Here is a 9,216-nt window from a genome sequence, read left to right as displayed (position 1 = left end):
GAATATTCAAAATGTGAGGTCTCTATGTCCATGGCCTATGCTCCACGGCATTTGTGACTAAAATTGACCATAGTCCATTCTATGTTGAGTTGGAACTTGTTGGAAGTATATTGGAGATCACACGTAAGCTTTAGTGATTCCCCACTTTTTTTTTTTTTTTTTGTCCATGTCCTTGTTAATTGTTATCATATCCTATTTTTCTTCAAGTTTAGGAATACCCCGAGAGTGGATCTTAGTGTAAATCGTTTTCATACGTAAAAATTACAAAATATCAACAAAGGAATATTCAACAAAAACAAAGGAAATGTATCCAAAAAACAAAAAAAAAAAACAAAACAAAACAAAAACAAAGGAAAGCTAATGGTATCAATAACATAATAATTTACGAATTGATTTCGAATATACCAATAATTTTAATTCAAATCATAATATCCTTTAATGATAATCTTTATGTTGTTGGTAATAAAGGAAATGATAATGCATTAACTAAAAAGAAATAAGTCTATTACAAACATAATCCTCCACATCTAGAGTTACAAGGTTTTCCACCAAAAACGGTGTGGGTGTCAAATAAATCAAAATTACATAAATACATAAGTTTCATGCTTGACAACAATGACATGAGCATTTGTAGATCGATTCGCTTTTCATGTAATTGTAAATGTGTTTTATCCTTCTATTGTGGAAGTCATTCAATTGGGTCCTTGGAAAGGGATTAAGAACCTTCAAGGGGAGGTTTGCTTAAAGAGACCCAGAATAAGAACATGATTAATCAAAGTCATAATCATTATTGCAGACACAGCAAGTAGTAATTCCCCTTGAACCCATAATTTCACAAGTTGGGACACCATGATGAGAACACAGCTAGATAAATAAAATAATTTGAGGGGAGTTCTGATATTATTTTCAATTTTTTTTTTTTTTCACCTTCTTCTCGGTTGGAACTGTTTTATTACTTAGAATAGGCTAGTGCATGTTTGTACTAGTTCTTTTTATTGAACTCAAAATTAATGCTTGATTAGCAATAATAAAACTAACTGCTTTAGTCTATCCCAAAAAAAAAAATTACTGCTGTAGAATCACTTCAAAAAAATTGATTGAAATATATTTCAAAGAGTGACAATAGAGTATATCAACCCCGAGAAAGTTGTCTTCTCAAAAAAAACGAGATGGTTGTAAACATAGAGTAGTAGAGAGCAAGTCAAAACTTTAAAAATAAAAATAAAAATAAAAAGAGTGGGACTTGATTAATGGTCGAAGGCCAAACGACTTTGTTATAAGAAAATTTTATTAGGTTTTTTGGTTTAAATTTTTTTTAAAGTTGGGTACAAAAATACTATTGTACATATAAAAAGTGAAATTTTAAAATATATACATACACACAAGTCAAAGAGTCTTGTAAGTATTATCTTTTATGAGGATAATTAGGGATCAAATCCCCCTCTCCCTACTTATTATAAAAATTATGGCAAAAAAATATTGTACATAATTTGACTTTAACAACTTTAACACATGGAGGAGGATATATAGTGGGAGAGGATAAGGTGGAGTTTGTAATTATAGTTCGTTTAGGAACAATTTATTTAGTTAAAAACTTTTTGCTAAAAGTATTGTTTACTTTCAGCAAAAAACTAGTTGAAATAATATAGTAAGACATACAATGTTTTAGCAAAAATAAGCTAAATAGTTAAAAAAACTGCCTTTTTCAACTAATGCCAAACGCAATCTTAGTGTACCATGTTTTAGCAAAGAGAGATGATACGTTTACAACATTTTTACAACAAATCACAAGTAGTTAGTTGTTATTGGTTCTGTAAGGTCACGTTCCAGAACAAACCGAAATTGTAGTTGGGTCAGGACGTGAGTGTGCCCATACAATATCATTTGTAGAGAGTGGGATCGAAAGGCTAAATCGTGTTCACCCGGTGGTGGTTTTGTTAAGCTTTTCATACCTGGTTCAGGTGTATTCACCTTTTGAACCCCTCCTCCTTTTTTTCCCTGGGACTGGAGCCCCCTTTCTTTAGGTTACATCTTTTTCTTTTATACTAGCATGCGTTCAATTTCCTTCGTCCACGTGTAGGGTCGACCTTTCCAAGACTGATACTTGTCCCATCGGTCCCAGACCTAAGTCGTTGAGAGTTGTTGATAAAGTTAATGGATAAGGTTCTGTTAGGCGCAGAGATATGCATGGGGAAGGTGGCAAAGGAAGCCTTTCTTAGATATTTTAGATTTCCCTTCAAGCCCGTCCTTTTACCTTTCTGCCCTTATTCTTGGGTCAGCCGAGGACTGCACTGTCCTCGGCTGCTTCTCCGGGCCAATTGGGCCATACTATTCTTGAACTCTGGCCATGACCTTTTTCGGCTTAGGCCTTTGGACCCTTCATCAGCAAATGGGCCTGGCCCGTCAATTATTGAACCCCACAGGTTCAAATTTGAAACTAACACTAAAATTACTTTCTTACCTCAATAATAACAACCAGTAACAACCTGCCCCTTAAGATTTGTTGTAAAAATGTTGTGGACATATCATTTCTCTTTTGGAAAACTAACCAAAGTTTGCATATTCAAATAAGAGAGGCGCTAGGTCCACAACATTTTCACAACAAATTATAGGTGGTTAATTATTATTGGTTCAAATTTAAACCTAACACTACGATTACTTTTTTGCCCCAACAATAACAACTAGTAACAACCTGTCACTTAAGATTTGTTGTAAAAATGTTGTGAAAATGTTGTGGACATATCATTTATCCTCAAATAATTAGTGATAGCTTGCAACAATGATGTCATTTGTAGTATTGAAAGACCATGTTGTTGTTATTATTATTATTATGAATAAGACCAATTTATTGTCAAAACCAAATATGATACCATAATTCTATTAAAGTAATGAAATTATTATTAAAACCTCAAATTGTTTAATTTTATTTTAATCAGAGTGATCTTCTAAATTTCTTCAAACTTGAGTAATGCAACTTTACATATAACAAGCTAACAATATATTATTAGTTTTAAGTGGAGTTTGTGATGTGCTTTTGTATTAGAACTCCTTTCTATCTTCCTTACGTGTGTGTGTGTTTGTTTCTAAACAAAAAAAATTACAGTGTACTAAGTGGTGAAAGTACAATATATAATACTAATGTTAAGTCACATGGACAAAAGCACGATATGTAAGATTCAATTTTTATTAGTTAGAGGATACAAATGTAGATGATAACGATAAATTAAAATAAATAACAAAAGTTATCTCATAATTATAAAGACTGTTGGTTATTTATAGTGGCTTTTCTAAAATTATTAAAGCTCTAACAAAGAAGCCTCACTGCAACACAATAACATGCTACCGACAAATGATATCTAGTTCAAGTGATACCTAATTCCCCTAATAAGTTATTATAAGGGAGTGTAAAGTTGTAAGTTCAGGATTCATTGGATGTTTGTATAACTTATCAATAAAAGAAATATTATGTTAATAGCTTTAATGTACTTATAGTGCGCTATTAGATAAAAGCATATTATACCACCGGTAAGACTTATGGTCAGTTTGGATAGAGCGAGAATAGAGAGGAAAACTAACCCTTATGTTAAGACATTTGACACAACAAAAACTGTATGACTCAACATTTATTATCTATTACCATGCACATGCTATACGTGACAATCAATAATCATATGCAAACTTAAAAAAAAAAAAAAAAAAAAAAATTCAAAGACTATAATATATTATAAATAATTTAAAATATCAATGAAACTCCTTCTAAATTTCTTGAAACTTTTTTTATAATTAACTTGTAACCACAATTTATTTTGTTTAAAAATATATTGGTAAAAGAAATTCACTTAAGTAAGTTATATTTATTATTTTAATGTATATAAAAAATACGATTGTAAAAGTATGTTGTAAAACTTATAACACTGAGCTATATAATGCAAGCACAACATGTAAAAGCCAATTTTTTATTTATTAAAACAACAAAATTATGGTAGATTATTCAAATAATATAAATTAATTATTAAAATTTAATTTAAATTTGTAGGAACTATATGTTGTATACTTTTAGTTGGATTGGTATTTTTAAAAACTTTTTGAAACTTTAACAATAATGGTTCTCCAATTAAATTGAAATACATGTTTGTATTAAGTTTAATTGTTCTTTAAAAATTCAACACAATTTGTGCTTCATTGGCTAATAGTCTAATACTTAATACAACATATAAGGAATTGAATCGTGCCTTAAGTTTTGTCCCACCAAATAACAATTAAATATGGAGAAGTGACCACTGTGTGGTTTTTTTAGGTTGCCAGTGATTAAGGATGGAGAATTTTTTCCGTCCCACTTGACCTACCTACCTCACTCTATCCCACATGGGTTTTCTATGTTCCAAAGAGGTGACAGGGCAATCATGAGTTTTGCTCGCTCTAAATGTGTGTATATATATAGTTTTTGTTTAATAGTATATATTTGAGTTATTTTATATCTAAAATGTAACATTTTTGTATACATCTACTACTTATAATTTTTATTTATTTTTACATATTCTATTACTGTCTTCCAAAATACAAGATTTATCTCCCTCCTAGCACTCTCATGATTTCCCCTCTTTAGTATGTTTCATCTCAACCTTAATAATGTGAATGTGAAAGCCACATCATTGTAGATGACAAAATGTCTCCAAATCTGACCTACCTTGCTCCAATCAACACAAGTTTTTTCCACTTTGGAGAGGGTATTGGACAAGGACGAGCATCCTTGATTCTATTGGCTGTTACCATCCTTACCCATGATTAATTTTCAAAAGCAATTAAGTAGGACTAGGTTTACTAGTTTTTTATTTTGCTTTGACAGTAGGGTAAGTTAGTTTTGTCATTAATTGGGTAATTTGTTTACTAAACCTATTTAATTGTGACATTTTAGGCAGAAACAACTAATAGGAAACTACCAAATTTGTTGGAACTTGCCAAACATCATCTAATGATGCCACTCATGCAAGCATATACTCATGGCTAAAAGGTGTTAGGTCTTAAGATAAATGAAGTAGATCAGTTAGGTGTCTTCTTATGCGTTAGTGGCTAACACATAGGCATGTTTGCAAGTGGTCGACTATGAGTTGAGGAATAAAAGTTGCTAGTCCATGATTCTATGTAAAAATAATTGTTTACAATTCAAAGTTGTGCACAAAATCGTAGTAAAATTTGTTTCCCTAAATTTATTGCTCTCTCTACATAAAGAAATACTTGCAATTATTAATTATTAAAAAGAAATAAGTATAAAGTCTTTACAAATGTGAGTGTGCATGCTCAATTTTTTTATAATTTTTTTTATAGAAATCTTAAAATACATTTTTCATAGTTATGCCTAATGGTTCTATAATTAAATTAAATTACATTATTGTATAAACCACTACAAATCTATATATATATATATATATATATATAAAACCGAAACTTTTGAAGCTCCCACGTTTTTCCACATCAGCATTATTTAAAAAAATAAAACTATTAAAAAAATAAAACCCTAAAATAAAAAACTATTAATACATTAGTGTTATTTTTGGTGGCCACAGTCCTCATCGTTGTTTTAACAGGTTGCAGGACCTTATGCAATTCCTCCAAACCCAGCAAGACGTGCTCTTTTCATTGTCTACCATACAGCGGTTCCTTATATTGCAGAACGAATTAGGTTCAACAGTTCCATCTCTTTGATTTCTATTTTTTACACATAATATTTTTGTAATTGTGATTAAGTTTGAGCCTGCATTGAAACTTTACTCATAGAAAGTGCCGAATTTCCTGTTTTGACAGTTCTAGAGTAGTTTCCCATGCCATTGTTCTGGCTGATTCACAGTCTGATGAGCCCTACAACAATGTTGCTCCAGGAAGCAGTCATGTTCAATCTTCCACTGTGACTAATCTTCCACCCTCCTCCACATCAGGGGTGTCTGTTTCTCTAATAAGGTTAAAAGAGAAATTCAATGGATTATGGTTGTATGCAGTTCAGAGATGGCCTACAGTATAGTTGTTATTTAGGCATCTTGCTAACTCCAGCCTTAATATATGAAAATATGATATAACCTTTTGAAACTAAGTCATGTTTTTATATGCAGTTTAATTGAATTACAACTTTTATTTTTTATTTATTCTTAAAGAAAACCCATGTCTACAAGGTATATGATGAGATTGTTCCTTTTATATTATTTTTTTTCCATGGAACAATGTCCATTCCCTCCCCCCTCCCCTCTCTTCTAATTCCCTCTCAGTTTTAGTGCTTTGTATTCAATTTAGCTTCCTTTAATTGGGTGTTAGTGCACATGGGGAACTGCTTTTCTTATTTAAGATTTATATGTCCAGGTGCTCCCTATAGCTCGAGAATTTTTGCAATTGGTTCTTTGTGCTAACCTAATGTTCTTCTACTTTGAAGGTTATTCCTGTCTTTCAGAGTTTATTTAAGGGAGTAGAAATTCAAAATCTTAACGATTCAAAATTTTTTCTCTCCAGGCAAATAGTTTTTATGTTTGTATTTTTTATTAAAATGAGCCGTACTCACAACCATTTTTGACAATTTTGAGTCCAACCTTAGGAATAAACTCTGGTAGCCATGATATGACTCCATCGTGCAAGTTAACCCTATCATCTAAAAACTTTCCCGTGCATCGCACGGGGTAGCGACTAGTTTAGCATATTTCGGAAGATAATTAAATTAAATCACATTTTTTTATATAATATTACTCTATTTTCAAAAGACAATTCAATTAAATTTATTAGTCAATACAATTATGTGATTAAATTTAATTAAAATATATAAGGAACGGTGTCTTTTGTTTTTTCACATATAGAATATACCTTTTAAGATCTTTTTTTTTTTCCTCAATCTTTTAATATCTAATTATCAAGTAGCAAATTATTTTGTTGTTGAATTGGATTCCCTCCCACCAATAAAATATTTTTTCAAAAGAAGTAATAAGAAACTCACCATCATAACTTCAAATCCTATCACATCTATGTATGAAAACAATCCAATACAATCATAATAAACTTTCAAATTCCATAAAAAGAAAAGATAAAAAATAAATGAAAAAAAAAAAACTTAACAATTATCATAAAATAGACATCATATTCAAATCCATCACTGATAATAAAAACTAATACAATTATGATAAATCTATCTCACCTAAAAACGTTGACAACCAAATTATCAAAATTATCATCATATTCAAAAATTTACCATATCTAAAACACTTGACAATCATTCTAAAAAAAATAAAAAAAAATTATATTTTACTAGTATTATGTCCGTGCGATGCACGACTTAATTAAAAGTTATACATGTTGAAATTATATTATAAATTGTGATTAATTTTGTGAGTCACACAATAAAAACAAATTAATTTTGCAATATGTATACATACATGTATTGAGTCACTTTGTGCGTACATGGTGTGTAGTATATAAATTTTACATATTAAAATATAAAATCATGATATATAATCAAAATATTTAGGCATAAATCCATTTTTAGTCCCTACATTTTGATGTTTTTCTATTTTAGTTCCTAAATTTTATTTTTACCACTTTAGTCCCTAAATTAATTAACGCGGGACATTTAAGTCCTTGAAGCACTATTCCGTCACCAAACTAACAGGAAAACTGACGGATTAATAAGATTTTCAATTAATTTTGTTTCTCTTTTTTTTGGGAAGAACATGTTCATGTTCTTTGTGTTCTTCCCTATAATCAATCTCCAGCAACAACATCAAACCCAGAATCAAAGAGCAAACCCAGCAATGACATTTTCCATATTCACTAATTGGTCATTTTTTATTTAAATTAAATAAAGCTCTTTCTCATCAAACCCAGCAACGACATCAAACCCACAGCACAGCAACCACCACCTAAAATCCAACAACACCACCACCACCACCACTGCCAAATCCATACCCACAAACCCAAACCCAAACCCACACAACCCACTCACCGTTCCCACAACCCAGTCATCGATGTCGACAACCCAGTCACTGACTCCACAACCCAGTCACTGAATCCCATAACCCAGCCACCGATTCCCATAACCTAGTCACCGATTTCCATAACCTAACCATTGATTCATCGATTCCACAGCCCAACAACCACCGTGACCCAGACCTCAACCTCGACTACAAACGCCGATGTCCACCACAGATGCCAATCTCCACAAACAAACACCCTCCACGCCAATCTGAGAGAGATGGGTCGAGACAGAGAAAGGAGAGAACAAACCCACCCATCACCAGCTCTCCTTTCACTGTTGCCACCCATCACTAGCTCCATGTCATCGGCGCCACCACCAGTTCTCAAGTTCTCTTGGCGCCATTGTCAATCTTGTTCCTTCTTCAATATTATTTAGCTGGGTTTCTAGAGGTCAGGTTGTGGTGGGACTTGCTTTTAGTGGGTCGGAGGTGTGGATCTGGTGATCAAGATTGTACAGTTTTTGGTTGATGGATTTTGGGTCTTAGTTGTTTGATCTGATGGCTCGATGGACGGCGTGGGTGGGGTTATTTTTCATGGGTTTTAATCTTTCTTTTTAGTGTTTCTATTCTTTTGCTTGGATTTGATCTTCATGTTCTTTGATTCGGTGGTGGTGACTTGGGGTTTTTTTTTTTTTTTTTTTTTTTTTTTTTTTTTTTTTTGGTGTTTGTGTGCCAAGAAAATTCATGGGTTTGAAAGCTAAGGTTTGGTTTACTAGGGATATGGGTGGTTTGAAAGCTAAGGTTTGGTTTACTAGGGATATGGGTTTGGGGTTTGGTTAGGATCTGAGTTTAGGGTTTGTTTCTTTTGCTGGAGATTGATTATAGGGAAGAACATAAAGAACATGAACATGTTCTTCATGTTCTTCCCAAAAAAAGAGAAACAAAATTAATTGAAAATCTTTTCTTTTCTTTTTAGATTTTATTATTATTTTATTAATCCGTCAGTTTCCCGTTAGTTTGATGACAGAATAGTGCTTTAAGGACTTAAATGTCCCCCGTTAATTGGTTTAGGGACTAAAAGTGGTAAAAAATAAAATGTAGGGACTAAAATGAAAAAAAGTCAAAATGTAGGGACTAAAAGTGTATTTACGCCAAATATTTAATTTATTTTAAATTACTTGAAACATTTAATAGAATTTGAGGTGAGTGAAATATTAAAATTTGAGATTAAATCACTTCATTATGATTACTTTTATATATATTGTGGGAGGGC

The sequence above is a fragment of the Quercus robur genome, chromosome 1 (assembly GCF_932294415.1).
Source record: "Quercus robur chromosome 1, dhQueRobu3.1, whole genome shotgun sequence".
Taxonomy (NCBI): Eukaryota; Viridiplantae; Streptophyta; class Magnoliopsida; order Fagales; family Fagaceae; genus Quercus; species Quercus robur.
This window is presented reverse-complemented; position numbering follows the sequence as displayed.